Source organism: Trachypithecus francoisi, unplaced genomic scaffold (assembly GCF_009764315.1).
Source record: "Trachypithecus francoisi isolate TF-2019V2 unplaced genomic scaffold, Tfra_2.0 Lachesis_group7, whole genome shotgun sequence".
In the NCBI taxonomy this organism is placed as follows: Eukaryota; Metazoa; Chordata; class Mammalia; order Primates; family Cercopithecidae; genus Trachypithecus; species Trachypithecus francoisi.
Genome location: NW_022681472.1, coordinates 100,110,532 through 100,124,247, shown reverse-complemented (window position 1 = coordinate 100,124,247; position 13,716 = coordinate 100,110,532). Strand labels below are relative to the sequence as shown.

General features: G+C 46.0%; 1 pseudogene; it reads left to right on the top strand.

The window, feature by feature from the left end:
• Positions 1-3,034: 3,034 nt before the first annotated feature.
• On the top strand, positions 3,035-4,715 carry LOC117079097 (annotated as a pseudogene).
• Positions 4,716-13,716: the final 9,001 nt, after the last annotated feature.

The window sequence follows — 13,716 nt, the reverse complement described above, 5'->3', positions numbered from 1 at the left end:
ATTTTGTTTATTTATTTATTTATTTTGAGACAGAGTCTTGCTCTGTTGCCCAGTCTGGAGTGCAGTGGTGCAATCTCAGCTCACTGCAAGCTCCACCTCCCAGGTTCACGCCATTCTCCTGCCTCAGCCTCCCAAGCAGCTGGGACTACAGGCACCCGCCACCACGCCTGGCTAATTTTTTCATATTTTTAGTAGAGACGGGGTTCCACTGTGTTGGCCAGGATAGTCTCAATCTCCTGACCTCATGATCCACCCGCCTCGGCCTCCCAAAGTGCTGGGATTACAGACATGAGCCACCGTGCCCGGCCTATTTATTTATTTTTTTGAGACGGAGTCTCACTCTGTCACCAGGCTGGAGTGCAGTGGCTCACTCTTAGCTCACTGCAACCTCCACCTCCTGGGTTCAAGCGATTCTCCCACCTCAGCTTCCTGAGTAGCTGGGATTACAGACGCGTACCACCATGCTCGGCTAATTTTTGTATTTTTAGTAGAGACAGAATTTCACCATTTTGGTCAGGCTGGTCTTGAACTCCTGACTTCGTGATCCGCCCTCCTCGGCCTCCCAAAGTGCTGGGATTACAGGCATGAACCACCACGCCCAGCCTAGCATCTTATTTTTATAAGGTGCAGAAAAGCTAAGTATATTTAGACATGTAAAAATTGAGTAAATGTCTTCCTAAAAAATTATGAAATAGTTTTTATTTACAAATACTGATATAGAACAGTTCAAAAAGTTTTTCACTGGAAATTAGGGCTACTAAAACTGTAGTTAATATATGTAATTAAAACTATTAGATATAAAAGAAACAATTGTATATACAGAGTATACAAAGAAGGATAAGTTTTCGGTGAAGAAGTTTATAAAAAGAGGTATGAGGTTGGGTGCAGTGGCTCAGGCCTGTAATCCCAGCACTTTGGGAGGCCAAGGCAGGTAGATACTTGAGGTCAGGAGTTTGAGACCAGCCTGGCTAACAGGGCAAAACCGTGTCTCTACTAAAAATACAAAAATTATCTGGGCGTGGTGGCACACGCCTGTAGTCCCAGCTACTTGGGAGGCTGAGGCAGGAGACTTGCTTGAACCCAGGTGGCGGAGGTTGCAGTGAGCAGAGGTCACACCACTACACTCCAGCCTGGGTGACAGAGCGAGACTCTGTCTCAAAAAATAATAATAAAACATCAGGATGTGGTTTGTTTTTTTCTTTTCCTTTTTTTTTTTTTTTTTTTTTTAGTTTGAGATGGAGTCTTGCTCTGTCACCCAGGCTGGAGTGCAGTGGCACGATCTTGGCTCACTGCAAGCTCCACCTCCTGGGTTCACTCCATTCTCCTGCCTCAGCCTCCCGAGTAGCTGGGACTACAGGTGCCCGCCACCACACGCGGCTAATTTTTTTTTTTTTTTTGTATTCTATTTTTTTTTAAGTAGAGACAGGGTTTCATCGTGTTAGCCAGGATGATCTCGATCTCCTAACCTCATGATCTGCCCGCCTCAGCCTCCCAAAGTGCTGGGATTATAGGCATGAGCCACCGTGCCTGACCGGTTTTTTTTTTTTCCTTTTATTTTGTTTTCTGGAGACAAAGTCTGGCTCTGTCACCCAGGCTGGAGTAGAATGGTGTGATCATAGCTCACTGCAGCCTCAAACTCCTGGGCTCAAGTTATCCTCCTACCTTAGCCTCCCATGCAGCTAGGACTATAGGGGTGTGCCACCACACCCAACTACCTTTATTTTTTTTTTATTTTTTTTTTTTTTTGAGGCGGAGTCTCGCTCTGTCGCCCGGACTGGAGTGCAGTGGCCGGATCTCAGCTCACTGCAAGCTCCGCCTCCCGGGTTTACGCCATTCTCCTGTCTCAGCCTCCCATGTAGCTGGGACTACAGGCGCCCGCCACCTCGCCCGGCTAGTTTTTGTATTTTTAGTAGAGACGGGGTTTCACCATGTTAGCCAGGATGGTCTCGATCTCCTGACCTCGTGATCCGCCCGTCTCGGCCTCCCAAAGTGCTGGGATTACAGGCTTGAGCCACCGCGCCCGGCCCCAACTACCTTTATTTTTAAGTTTTTTATTTTTATAGAGACAAGGTCTCACCATCTTGCCCAGTGTCATCTTGAACTCCTGGGCTCAAGCAGTCCTCCTGCCTTGGCCTCCCAAAGTACTGGGATTACAGGCATAAGCCACCACACTCAGTGGTTTTTGCTAAAGAAAAAATAATTTTCTCTAGTTTAGAGGTTATTTACAAGTTGTTTCAAAATGAAAGAAAAATCATATAAGTCTAAATGGATCTAAAAGTTGGGAAAGGGAAAAAAGTAGAAAAAATGTGTAAGAAGTCATAAATGGACTATGGAAATCTTGTGTAGTCAAAAGCTGAGACTGGATGGATTAGTTTATAAGGTTGTATTAAAATTAGCTTTAGTATTGATAATGGATTAATACAAAAATAAAATTTGGTTTTCTCTTTTGAACAATAATTTCTTGTATAATAATATTAATAAGAAAAATATTTTTATTCACCTTTTGAGTAAACTCCAAAAAAAAACAGGGAGAAGAGAGACAGATTCTGTCTCATGCTGTCTTTCTTAGGTCTTTTAATTGTTCCAAAAACTGAGTCTCCTCTCTATCATTTTTTATTATTTTAATTTATTTAGTTTTTCTTCTGTCTATCAAAGTGTAGAGGTTTTTGCTTTCTGAAATCTTTGAATTACCACTTCGGCTAAATGAATGACTATTACCTTACAGTGAACTGTCATCCTATGTTGATCAAGTGTTTTAAACCTTTCTTATTTTAATATCAGGTGTTTCAAACCTTTGATATTTGACACACTTCCCAAAATCACATTTCAAATTCTAAAATTAAGTTTTTTTGACCTGAACTAACTTGGACATAACAATTAGGGCCCCTGGTGGCCAGGCACGGTGGCTCATGCCTGTAATCCCAACACTTTGAGAGGCCAAGTGGGCAGAACACTTGAGTCCAGGAGTTCAAGACCAGCCTGGACAACATGGTGAGACCCCCATCTCTGCAAAATATACAAAAATTAGCCGGGCATGGCAGAAAAAGTTTTCTTTTCTGGAGTCCCAAACGAGGTACAGGACGAAGAGGGGTTGAAGGCCAGAGGCCCCAGGCTTCAAGACCGCTGTCTGGAGTTGCCTGTTCAGACCGTGTCAGGGCTCACCTGACTGCCCCTGAAGCAGCCAGAGCCCACCAGGGCCCCTCAGGGGACAGCGATCCCCCGAGGTACCCCAGGGCCACCACCGGGCCACGGAGCAGCATTCCAGTCCCACTCCAGGGTCATTTTTTGTCCTCTCCCATCTGTGCAGTGTTACCAGGCCCCAGGGGGACTGGAGGATCAGGGCCAGCCTGGATGGGGTCCCACGGAGTACTCCAGCACACTCAGGGGCTCCCTGCAGACAGGGGGGCCTTCTCCTGGGAAGCCTGGACGCCAAGATAGACTTGCTGTGCAGCACGCTGGCCGAGCTGAAGGGGAGTCGGGGTCATGCGCTCCTGCGACCAGACTAACAGGCGGAGGAGCCCCCGCCACCTCCTGCCTCCTGCACGGGCTCCCTGAAGCCGAACCCAGCCTCGTGCTCCCCGTGTCTCCCTATGGGGGCCCCACTGCAGCCTCTTATGCTGCCGCCAGCACCCCGGCCAGCCTTCCCCGTGCGAGCGAAGGTGGCACAGTCAGTGAGGGGCTGCGGCCCACCCAGGCGGGGAACCTTTCAGACCTCTGGGCCCCTCCTGGGCCCCCACTTTCCTGTCCCAGGCCGAGGTGAAGTCTGGGGGCCTGGCTATAGGAGCCAGAGAGAGCCAGGGCCAGGGGCCAAAGAGGAAGCTGCGGGGGTCTCTGGCCCTGCAGGAGAAGGAAGAGGACGTGAGCACGGGCCCCAGGTGCCCCTGAGCCACCTCCGGAGGATGAGCTTGTCAGGCTGTCGAAGAAGCAGGTGCACGACATGAACCACCCGCCCAGCAGGGGTACTTTGGCCAGTGTGGTGGCTGCGGAGATGTGGTCGGGGAGGGGGTTGTGGCCCTCCATTGCGTCTTTCATGTGGGCTGTTTTGTGTGTGCTACATGCTGGGCCCAGCTTCGGGGCCAGCATTTCTAGGCTGTGGAGAGAGGGCGTGTTGCGAGGGCTGCTACTGGCCACCCTGGAGAAATGTGCCACGTGCTCCCAGCCCACCCTGGACCAGATCCTGCGGGCTATGGGGAAGGACTACCACCCCAGCTGCTTCACCTACCTGGTGTGTCACTGCGGCCTCGACGGCACCCCCTTCACGGTGGATGCTACCAGCCAGATCCACTGCATTGAGGACTTTCACAGGAAGTTTGCCCCAAGATGCTGAGTGTGCAGTGGGGCCATAATGCCTGAGCCGGATCAGGAGGAGACTGAGAATTGTTGCTCTGGATCGAAGTTTTCACATTGGCTGTTACAAGTGCAAGGAGTGTGGGTCACTGCTGTCCTCTGAAGGCGAGTGTCAGGGCTGCTACCCACTGGATGGACACATCTTGTGCAAGGCCTGCAGCTCCTGGTGCATCCAGGAGCTCTCAGCCACCTTCACCACTGACTGCTGAGTCTTCCTAGAAGTACCTGCTGGGTTCTCCGTTCCAGTTCCCATCCTTCAATCGATCACCCTCCCTGACATCCACCTGTATGACTTCATCACCAAATGCTGTCTCCTCTTTCTCCAATCAAGAAATAATAATCCCTCGAGTTTACAAAACAAAACAAAACAAACAAAAAAATCAGCCGAGCGTGGTGGCTCACGCCTGAGCCTGGGAGACAGAGGTTGCAGTGAGCTGAGATCGTACCACTGCACTGTGGCCTAGGTGACAGAGCAAGACCATGTCTCAAAAAAAAAAAAAAAAACACAACTTGCCACATTGTGTCCAGGCACAGTGGCTCATGCCTGCAATCTCAGCACTTTGGGAGGCCAAGGTGGGAGGATCACTCACAGAGTTCAAGATCAACCTGAGTAATATAGCAAGACCCTATCTCTACAAAAAAATAAATTAATTAATTTTGAAAAAACAATGAGGCCAGGTGCAATGGCTCATGCCTGTAATCCTAGAACTTTGGGAGGCCAAGGCGGGCGGATTGCCTGAGCTCATGAGTTCAAGTCCAGCCTAGGCAACATGGCGAAACACTATCTCTACTAAAATACAAAAAATTAGCTGGGCGTGGCAGCATGCACCTGTAGTCCCAGCTACTCAAGAGGCTGAGGTAGGAGAATTGCTTGAACCCGGGAGATGGAGGTTGCAGTGAGCCGAGATCGTGCCACTGCACTCCAGCCTGGGTGACAGAACGAGACTCCATCTCCCAAAAAAAAAAAAAAAAAGTAGGGCTCCTGAAAGGCCAAGAGAGACATATTAGGCTAATTTGGTACATTACAATTATATAGGAACCATTGTCAAATAAGAAATGGTGTCTAGGCCAGGCATGGTGGCTCATGCCTGTAATCCTAGCACGTTGGGAGGCCAAGGTGGGCGAATCACCTGAGGTCAGGAGTTTGAGACCAGCCTGGCCAACATGGTGAAACCCCATCTCTACTAAAAATACAAAAATTAGCCGGGTGTGGTGGCACATGCCTGTTTTAAATTTCTTCATGATGTTTTTATTTGGCTCATTAATGGAATAAGTTCTTTTTTTTCCATTTTGGCATACAAATTCTCTCTGTCTCTTTTTTTAAAAAAGAAACAGGATGTTACTCTGTTGTTCAGGCTGGGATGCACTGGCACAATCACAGCTCGCTACAGCCTTGACCTCCCAGACTCAAGTGATCCTCCCATCTCAGCCCCCACAGTAGGTGGGACCACAGGTGTGTGCCACCATGCCCAGCTAATTTGTGTGTGTGTGTGTACAGAGTCTTATTATGTTGCCAAAGCTGGTCTCAAACTCCTCAAGCATTCCTCCTGCCTTGGCCTCTCAAAATGCTAGGATTACAAGTGTGAGCCAACACACACAGCCCAGATTCTCTTTTTGATTGTAATCCTTCTGCACATTATATTTCTACTATTCAAATTATTGTTACATATCTCTCATTTTACTTCTTCTGAGAAAACAAAAATGGCATTTGTATTAGTCTGTTCTCACGCTGCTGATAAAGACATATCCAAGACTGGGCAATTTATAAAAGAAAGAGATTTAATGGACATACAGTTCCACATGGCTAGGGAGGTCTCACAATCATGGCAGAAGGCAAGGAGGAGCAAGTCACATCTTACATGGATGGCGGCAGGCAAAAAGAGCTTGAGCAGGCAAACTCCCATTTTTAAAACCATCAGATCTCACCAGACTCATTCACTATCACAAGACCAGCACAGGAAAGACGCACCCCCATAATTCAACTCCCACCAGGCTGCTCCCATGATGTGGGAATTGTGGGAGTTACAATTCCCATGAGATTTGGGTGGGGACACAGCCATTCAAAATGAGATTTGGGTGGGGACAGAGCCCGACCATATCCCCATTGCAAAGACTAGAGATGGTTCAACAAAGCTGGCAAATCTCCCTCATTTGGAATCCTGCTGGGCCCAGTCTGTTTTCTGTCAGCAATGCTCTGCTGCTAAAGCTATATATCAAGCACTCTCCCTCTGGGCCCAGGGACTCCTCCAGAATAGGAGGGCCCTTGAGATAATAAGGGTGGGTTTCACAGAGTGGAGTGTAGGAAAATAGCCTGTTGCCTGGCAAGAATGATGCCCTCTTGAGGCAAAGCCACTGTGATGAGCAGTGGTTGACTCCGGCATATGAAAGGGTCCTGTGGCAAGGTCTTTACACAATGCCTGTGGCATAGATAACCCCTCATAAGGATCCTTATCTAACCTCCCCATTGGTCACAAGTTTTGCAGGAAAGTCTGAGACATAACCAGCTGCACGTGTTTTACCAAAAAAGCTTGCTACTTTTTGGAGGGCAGGTGCAGGGATCCATCATCTCAAAGCTGCCTAAGACATGACTTTTGTTTCTAAGTCCCTGTTGAAAGTTTTCTTCTTGGAAATGACTTATCAGCCTCTTTGACCTCTCATCTCCCTCTGCCTTTGGCGGTAGATATGCATAGACCTGCTCACTGCAAAACATACTTCTCACGTGGCGTAATGAGCAATCTGGGGCCATTTTTTGATGTTTGATTATTGTCAGTGTTTAAGTCTCACCCTCCCTCTTTCCTTTGTGCTCACACCTGGGGAAACCGGTAAGAAAGCCTGGGTGCTCCCTTCTTTGGTGACACCAGAAGATTCGAACCACACAAGCCCCTGCCTGCATGTGGGGACTCTCCCATAAGTCCCACCCCAACCACAATAAAAACCCAGTCCAGCCTCCTTGCTGTCTCAAGCCATTTTGGACCCACCTGGGAAGCCTCGCTGCTGCCCTCAATTATGTATAAAATAAACCTTTTCACACCCTCCTTGGGGTGTATGTGTTTGTGTAACATCATCAGTCTCAAAATTGTGGGTGGGTCATCTGAGTCTGCAGATAACATCTGAGTCTGCAGGTAACCATACAGTTGGCACTGTCAGCAGATGTCTGGGTGATGACCGTCCCACCCAGTGGTATGTCTTCCATTGCCTCGGCATATTCATTCACCAGCTCTCTGCTGGCTGGCCAGCATGTGCTCTGAGCTGTGCTGCTTTGTGTGTCGTTGTTGAGTCCAACAGAACCCTCCAAAAAAAGCTCCAGGGCCTGGGGGGGAAATAGGGCCTTTGCTGGGCAAATTTCAGCTGGACCACCTGCCTGAGGCTTGAGGGGCAAGAATCACAGTCACCACTGGCCCCTGTTGTGTGTGGGGAGGGGTGGGGAGAACCCTGGCTCCCAGATATCCCATGTGGCTTCTTCTATGTGCAGAGTTTTCTCTGCCCATGGACTAAGCTCTGAGCATTTCCAAAAGTCAGAACATCAACTGTGGAGACTGCTCCCCTATGGAAATTTGATATAATCAAATGATGGGTTAAGGATAAATGTCATACTGTGGGTATTGGAATAACCAGCTAGCCATTTGGAAGATAAAATTAGATCCATTCTCCACACCATGTAGCAGAATAAACTGCAAATGGAACAGAGGTAATTGTAAAGAAACAAAACCAAACAAGTACTAGATGAAAACATGAATAAATTATTCTAGAAACTGAAAGTTAGGGAAATTTTACTATTACTCAAAATCAAGAAACAAGAGAGAAAATATCCATAAATTTAACCACATGAAATTTTTTTACATGATCAAAACCAACAAAGTAAAAAAATGACAAACTGAGAAAAATATTTATAACATATTACAGATAGCACATATAAAATAATATACAAAAGATTATTTTAAGATTAGAGTTGTCAGGCCAGGGTGGTTCATACCTGTAATCCTAGCACTTTGGGAGGCCAAAGTAGGGGGACCACTTGAGCCTAGGAGTTCAAGACCAGACTGGGCAACATAGGGAAACCCTGTCTCCACACAAAAAATTTTTAAATTAGCCTGGCGCAGTGGCACGCTCCTGTGGTCCCAACAACTTTGGAGGCCGAGGCAGGAAGATTGCTTGAGTCCAGGAGGTTAAGAATACAGTGAGCCATGATGGCACCACTGCACTCCAGCCTGAACAACAGAGCAAAACCCTGTCTAAAAAAGATTAGGGTATCATTTTCAAGAAATGTTGAAGCCACTGAGTAACACAAGTGAACTCCAGTCCTTACCTCATACAATATATAAAAATTGACTCAAAATGTATCATCAACTAAATGTATAAAACTTAGAAAAAGAAAATATAGGAGGTCAGGCACCTTGGTTCACGCCTGTAATCCCAGCACTTTGGGAGGCCAAGGCAGGTAGATCACAAGGTCAGGAGTTGAAGGCTGAAACCCCATCTCTACTAAAAATTGGCCAGGCATGGTGGCAGGCGCCTGTAATCCCAGCTACTGAGGAGGCTGAGGCGGGAGAATTGCTTGAACCCAGGAGGCAGAGGTTGCAGTGAGCTGAGATCGCGCCATTGCACTCCAGCCTGGGCAACAGACCGAGACTCAGTCTCAAAAAAAGAAAAAAGAAAAAAAAAAAAACTTAGGGGAAAACCTTAGAGATCTTGACTTGGCAAGAATTAATTAATTTTATTATTATTACTTTTTGTTTTATTGAGTGCTTGTGTGCTAAACACTAAGCGCCAAGGCTACATCAGTGAACAAGCAACCTCCACCTCCCAGGTTCAAGTGATTCTCCCTGCCTCAGCCTCCCGAGTAGCTGGGATTACAGGTATCCACCACTATGCCCAGCTAATTTTTGTATTTTCAGTAGAGAAGGGGTTTCGCCATGTTGGCCAGGCTGGTCTTAAACTCTTGACCTCAAGTGATCTTCCCGCCTTGGCCTCCCAAAGTGCGGGATGACAGGCATGAGTCACTGTGCCCGCCCAAGAATTTACTAAATAAGAAACAAAAAGTATGAACTTTCAAGGAAAGAAATCAGTTAATTCATTTATCAAAACTTAAAACTTTTGCTCCTCAAAATGAAATGAAAAGGCACAACTGTGAGAAAATATTTGCAAAACATATATTTGCAACATAGGACCTGTATCCAATCCTATAAATAATTCATAACTCAATAAGACAAATGACTATTTAAAATGGGCAAAAAACGTAAACAGCTGCTTCACCAAAGAATGTATCTACATAGTAAATAAGCACATGAAAAGACGCTCAGCACCATTAAGCATTAAAGAAATGCAAATAAAAACCACAATGAGGCTGGGCACGGTGGTTCACACCTGTAATCCCAGAACTTTGGGAGGCCAAGACAAGTGGATCACTTGAAGTCAGGAGTTTGACACCAGCTGGCCAACACAGCGAAACCCTGTCTCTACTAAAAATACAAAAATTACCCAGGCGTGGTGGTGCACGCGTGTAATCCCAGCTAGTTGGGGGGCTGAGGCAGGAGAATCACTTGAACCCAGGAGGCAGAGGTTGCAGTGAGCCGAGATCATGCCAAGGCACTCAAGCCTGGGCAGCAGAGTGAGACCCCATCTCAAAAAAAAGAAAAACACATGAGATGCCACTGTACTCCCACCAGCATGGCTAATTTTGTACAGATTGACAATACCAAGGGTAGGCAAGTATATGGAGCAACTGGAGCTGCCACATACTGCTCAAGGAGGGGTAAAGTGGTGAAAAAACACTTTAGAAAGAGGTTGACAGTTTCTTTAAAAGAAACAAAAAGCAGGCTGGGGTGCAGTGGCTCACACCTGTAATCCCAGCACTTTGTGGAGCAGAGGCAGGTGGATCACTTGAGGTCAGGAGTTCAAGACCAGCCTGGCCAACATGGTGAAACCCCATCTCTACTGAAAATACCAAAATTAGCCAGGCGTGGTGGTGTCTGCCTGTAATCCCAGCTACTCAGTTGGCTGAGGCAGGAAAATTGCTTGAACCCAGGAGGCAGAGGTTGCAATGAGCCTGGATCATGCCACTGCACTCCTGCCTGGACAACAGAGTGAGATTCCGTCTCAAAAGAAAGAAGAGAGAGAGAAAAAGTGAGAGAGGGAGGGAAAAAGAGGGGAAGAGAGAAAGAAGAAAGAAAGAAGAAGAAAGAGAAAGAAAGGAAAGAAAGAAAGAAGAAAGAAAAGAAAAAGAGAAAGAAAAGGAAGGAAGAAAAATGCAAGAAAGAAAGCAAAGAGAAAAGAAAGAAGAAAAAGAAAAAGGAAAAAGAAAAGAGAGGAAAGAACAAAAAGAGAAAGAAGGGAGCAGAGATACACACAAAAACTTACATACAAATGTCTCTAGCTAAAAAATGGAAACAACCCATGTCCAGTATCAGGTGAATGGATTAAAAATTGTGGTACGTACAATACAATGGTTGGGAGTCTCGCCCAACAATGTAAAGGAGCACACTATTGATATACACAGCAAATGGCTAAATCTCAAAATACCTCTGCTGAGTGAAAGAGGCTAGATCCACCCATACTCCAAAATAATATATCTTCTATGATTATATAATACCATACAAAGTACAAACTGAGTTAGAGTGACAGAAAGCAGACCCAGGGATGGGGGCGTTTGGGGTTGATGGACATGTTTAGTATCTTAATCCCAGGGATAGTTTCACGGGTATCTACTTATGTCAACATTTTCATCCAACTAAAAGTACGTGCAATTTATTGTCTGTGCAATTTATACCTCAATAAAACAACAAAAATAAAGCAATAAGGACATAGCAGTCAAATATATTTTTAAAAATCAATGTATTATCAGCCTTATAGTATATTTCCCCATAAGAAATGTTTATTTCTCTTCTCTGAACACAGTATTTCTAAATATCCTCAGTTGTACATATTAATTAGGTTGAGGATAAACTGAATGATAGTTAATGAAATCAGATCTGAAGTCATGACTTTTAAATTGATTTTTAAGTTTACTCTTTATCACTTATCTGGTGTCAAATTGATTACCTGTAAGTTCTCAGGTTGCATCAAAAAAACACTATCAGGGATTTCTGGCAATTTTTTTTTTTTTGAGACAGAGTCTTGCTCTGTCACCCAGGCTGGAGTGCAGTGGCCGGATCTCAGCTCACTGCAAGCTCTGCCTCCCAGGTTCACACCATTCTTCTGCCTCAGCCTCCCGAGTGGCTGGGATTACAGGCACCCGCCACCACACCCGGCTAATTTTTTTGTATTTTTAGTAGAGGCGGGGTTTCACCTTGTTTGCCAGGATGATCTCTGTCTGACCTCATGATCTGCCCGCCTCCGCCTCCGAAAGTGCTGGGATTACAGGGGTGAGCCACCGCGCCCAGCCTGATTTTTGGCAATTTTTAATCTTAAACATGGCACTTTACCCAGCTGAAAAACGACATTTTCCTAGTCACCCTTGGAGCTAGAACTGGTAACACACTTTAGGCCAAAAAGATGTAAGTAAAAGTCACAGGGTGCAGTTCTGAAACAGCTGTTTCACGTGGGGTTGACTGAGCATACATTTGCTTTTGTCATTTGTTTTTTCTTATTCTGCCTGGAATCTGGATGTGATTCTAGTAATGAAGCAGTCTTCTTGCAATCATGAGGCAAAAAAAGAAAGAAAGAAAGGAAGCTGCTTATTAAGATGGCCAATGGAAAATAAAGGGGGAGCCTAGAGGCCTGGTGGCATTGTGTGGCCCTAGATGGGCTCCGTATTCCTAGAAAAAGTGACTCATTAAAAAAGAAAAATTATTTGGTTCAGCCACTGTAATCAGGTTTCTGTTGCACAGTCAATGCCAATCTTAAGTGAGACAGTAACATAATATGTTAAATTGGTTTTAAAAAAAAATGTGAACACAACCTCAAAAGAATAGTTTCCAGCATAGCACTTCTGGTCTCTCTCTTTTCACCCACACATACACGTTTGTATGGTTTCTGGCTCATAACTGCCATAGCCCTTGTTACAGTCGTTTGTTATAACGTTGGATGTTATAGCAATGATTCTCCTGCCTCAGCCCCCCAACTAGCTGGGATTACAGGGGAAGACCTCAGGAAACCAAATCTCTCTGACTTTCTCCTGCCCACAGGACCCTTATCTTCCCCTACCTTTCCAATTGTGGGTCATAAGACCATCATTCCAGAGAGGGTCCCACCTCATAGCCTGGTGGAAAAAATATTGATGTCACGAAGCTTCCATGAAAACCCAAGAGGACTGGGTTTGTAGAAGCTTCCAGAGAGCTGAACACACGGAGGTTCCTGGAGGGTGGTGTGCCCAGCAAGGGCACGGAGGCTCTGCACCCCTCTCCCCATGCCTTGCCCTACACATCTCTTTATTTGTATCCTTTGTAATATCCTTCATTATAAACTGGCAAACATAAGGTTTTCCCTGAGTTCTGTGAACTGTTCTAGCAAATCAAACCCAAAGAGGGAGTCATGGAAACCCCAACTTGAAGGAAGTCAATCAGTTCTGGAGGCCCAGACTGTGACTCATGTCCGGGACTGGGGAGTGGGGAACTGAGCCCTCATCCTGTGGGATCTGGCACTATCTCCAGGTAGACAGTGAAGGAGCTGAATTGGAGGACGCCCAGTAGAATTGATTGCTTGCTGATGGGGAGAAATCCCCATATATTTGGGGTTACCTAAGGCTTCTGTGTTGATTGTTACTGTGTTAGTATGAGAGCAGAGGAAAAACAGGGTTGGAGAGTTTTTCTGAAATAATTTTCTGGTCTCCTAAGGTAGGTGTGGGTTTGAATCCCACTTGTGGCAGTGTGAGAGTAGGAAAAAAACAGTTTGAGTTTTTCCAAAACAATTGGTGTCAAAACATGGTGAAACCCCGTCTCTACTAAAAATACAAAAATTAGCTGGGCATGGTGGCAGGTGCCTGTTATCCCAGCTGCTTGGGAGGCTGAGGTAGGAGAATGGCTTGAACCCAGGAGGCAGAGGTTGCGGTGAGCCAAGAACATGCCATTGCACTCCAGCCTGGACGACAACAGTGAAACTCGGTCTCAAAAAAAAAAAAAAAAGTAAACTGTATACTTATGAATGATACATATATTGTATATATATATCATATACTATTTGTTGCAGGGATTGTGCCTCACACAATTGTGGGACATAGTTCCTGTAAGGCTGTTGTCTTTGCATCTGTTGCTCGAACAGGGCAGACAGTTAGGAAGGGAAGATGGATGTAAAATGAGGAGCGTAAGGACAAGTTGAGGTCTGTGACCTCAAGCTGGAGCCCAGGATGGGCTGAAACCCCTTTGTTGCCCTGTAGGAGAAGCTGGAGCCTTTAGTCTTAGAACTGAAGAGGCCAGAGGAAGAGGGGGCAGCTGC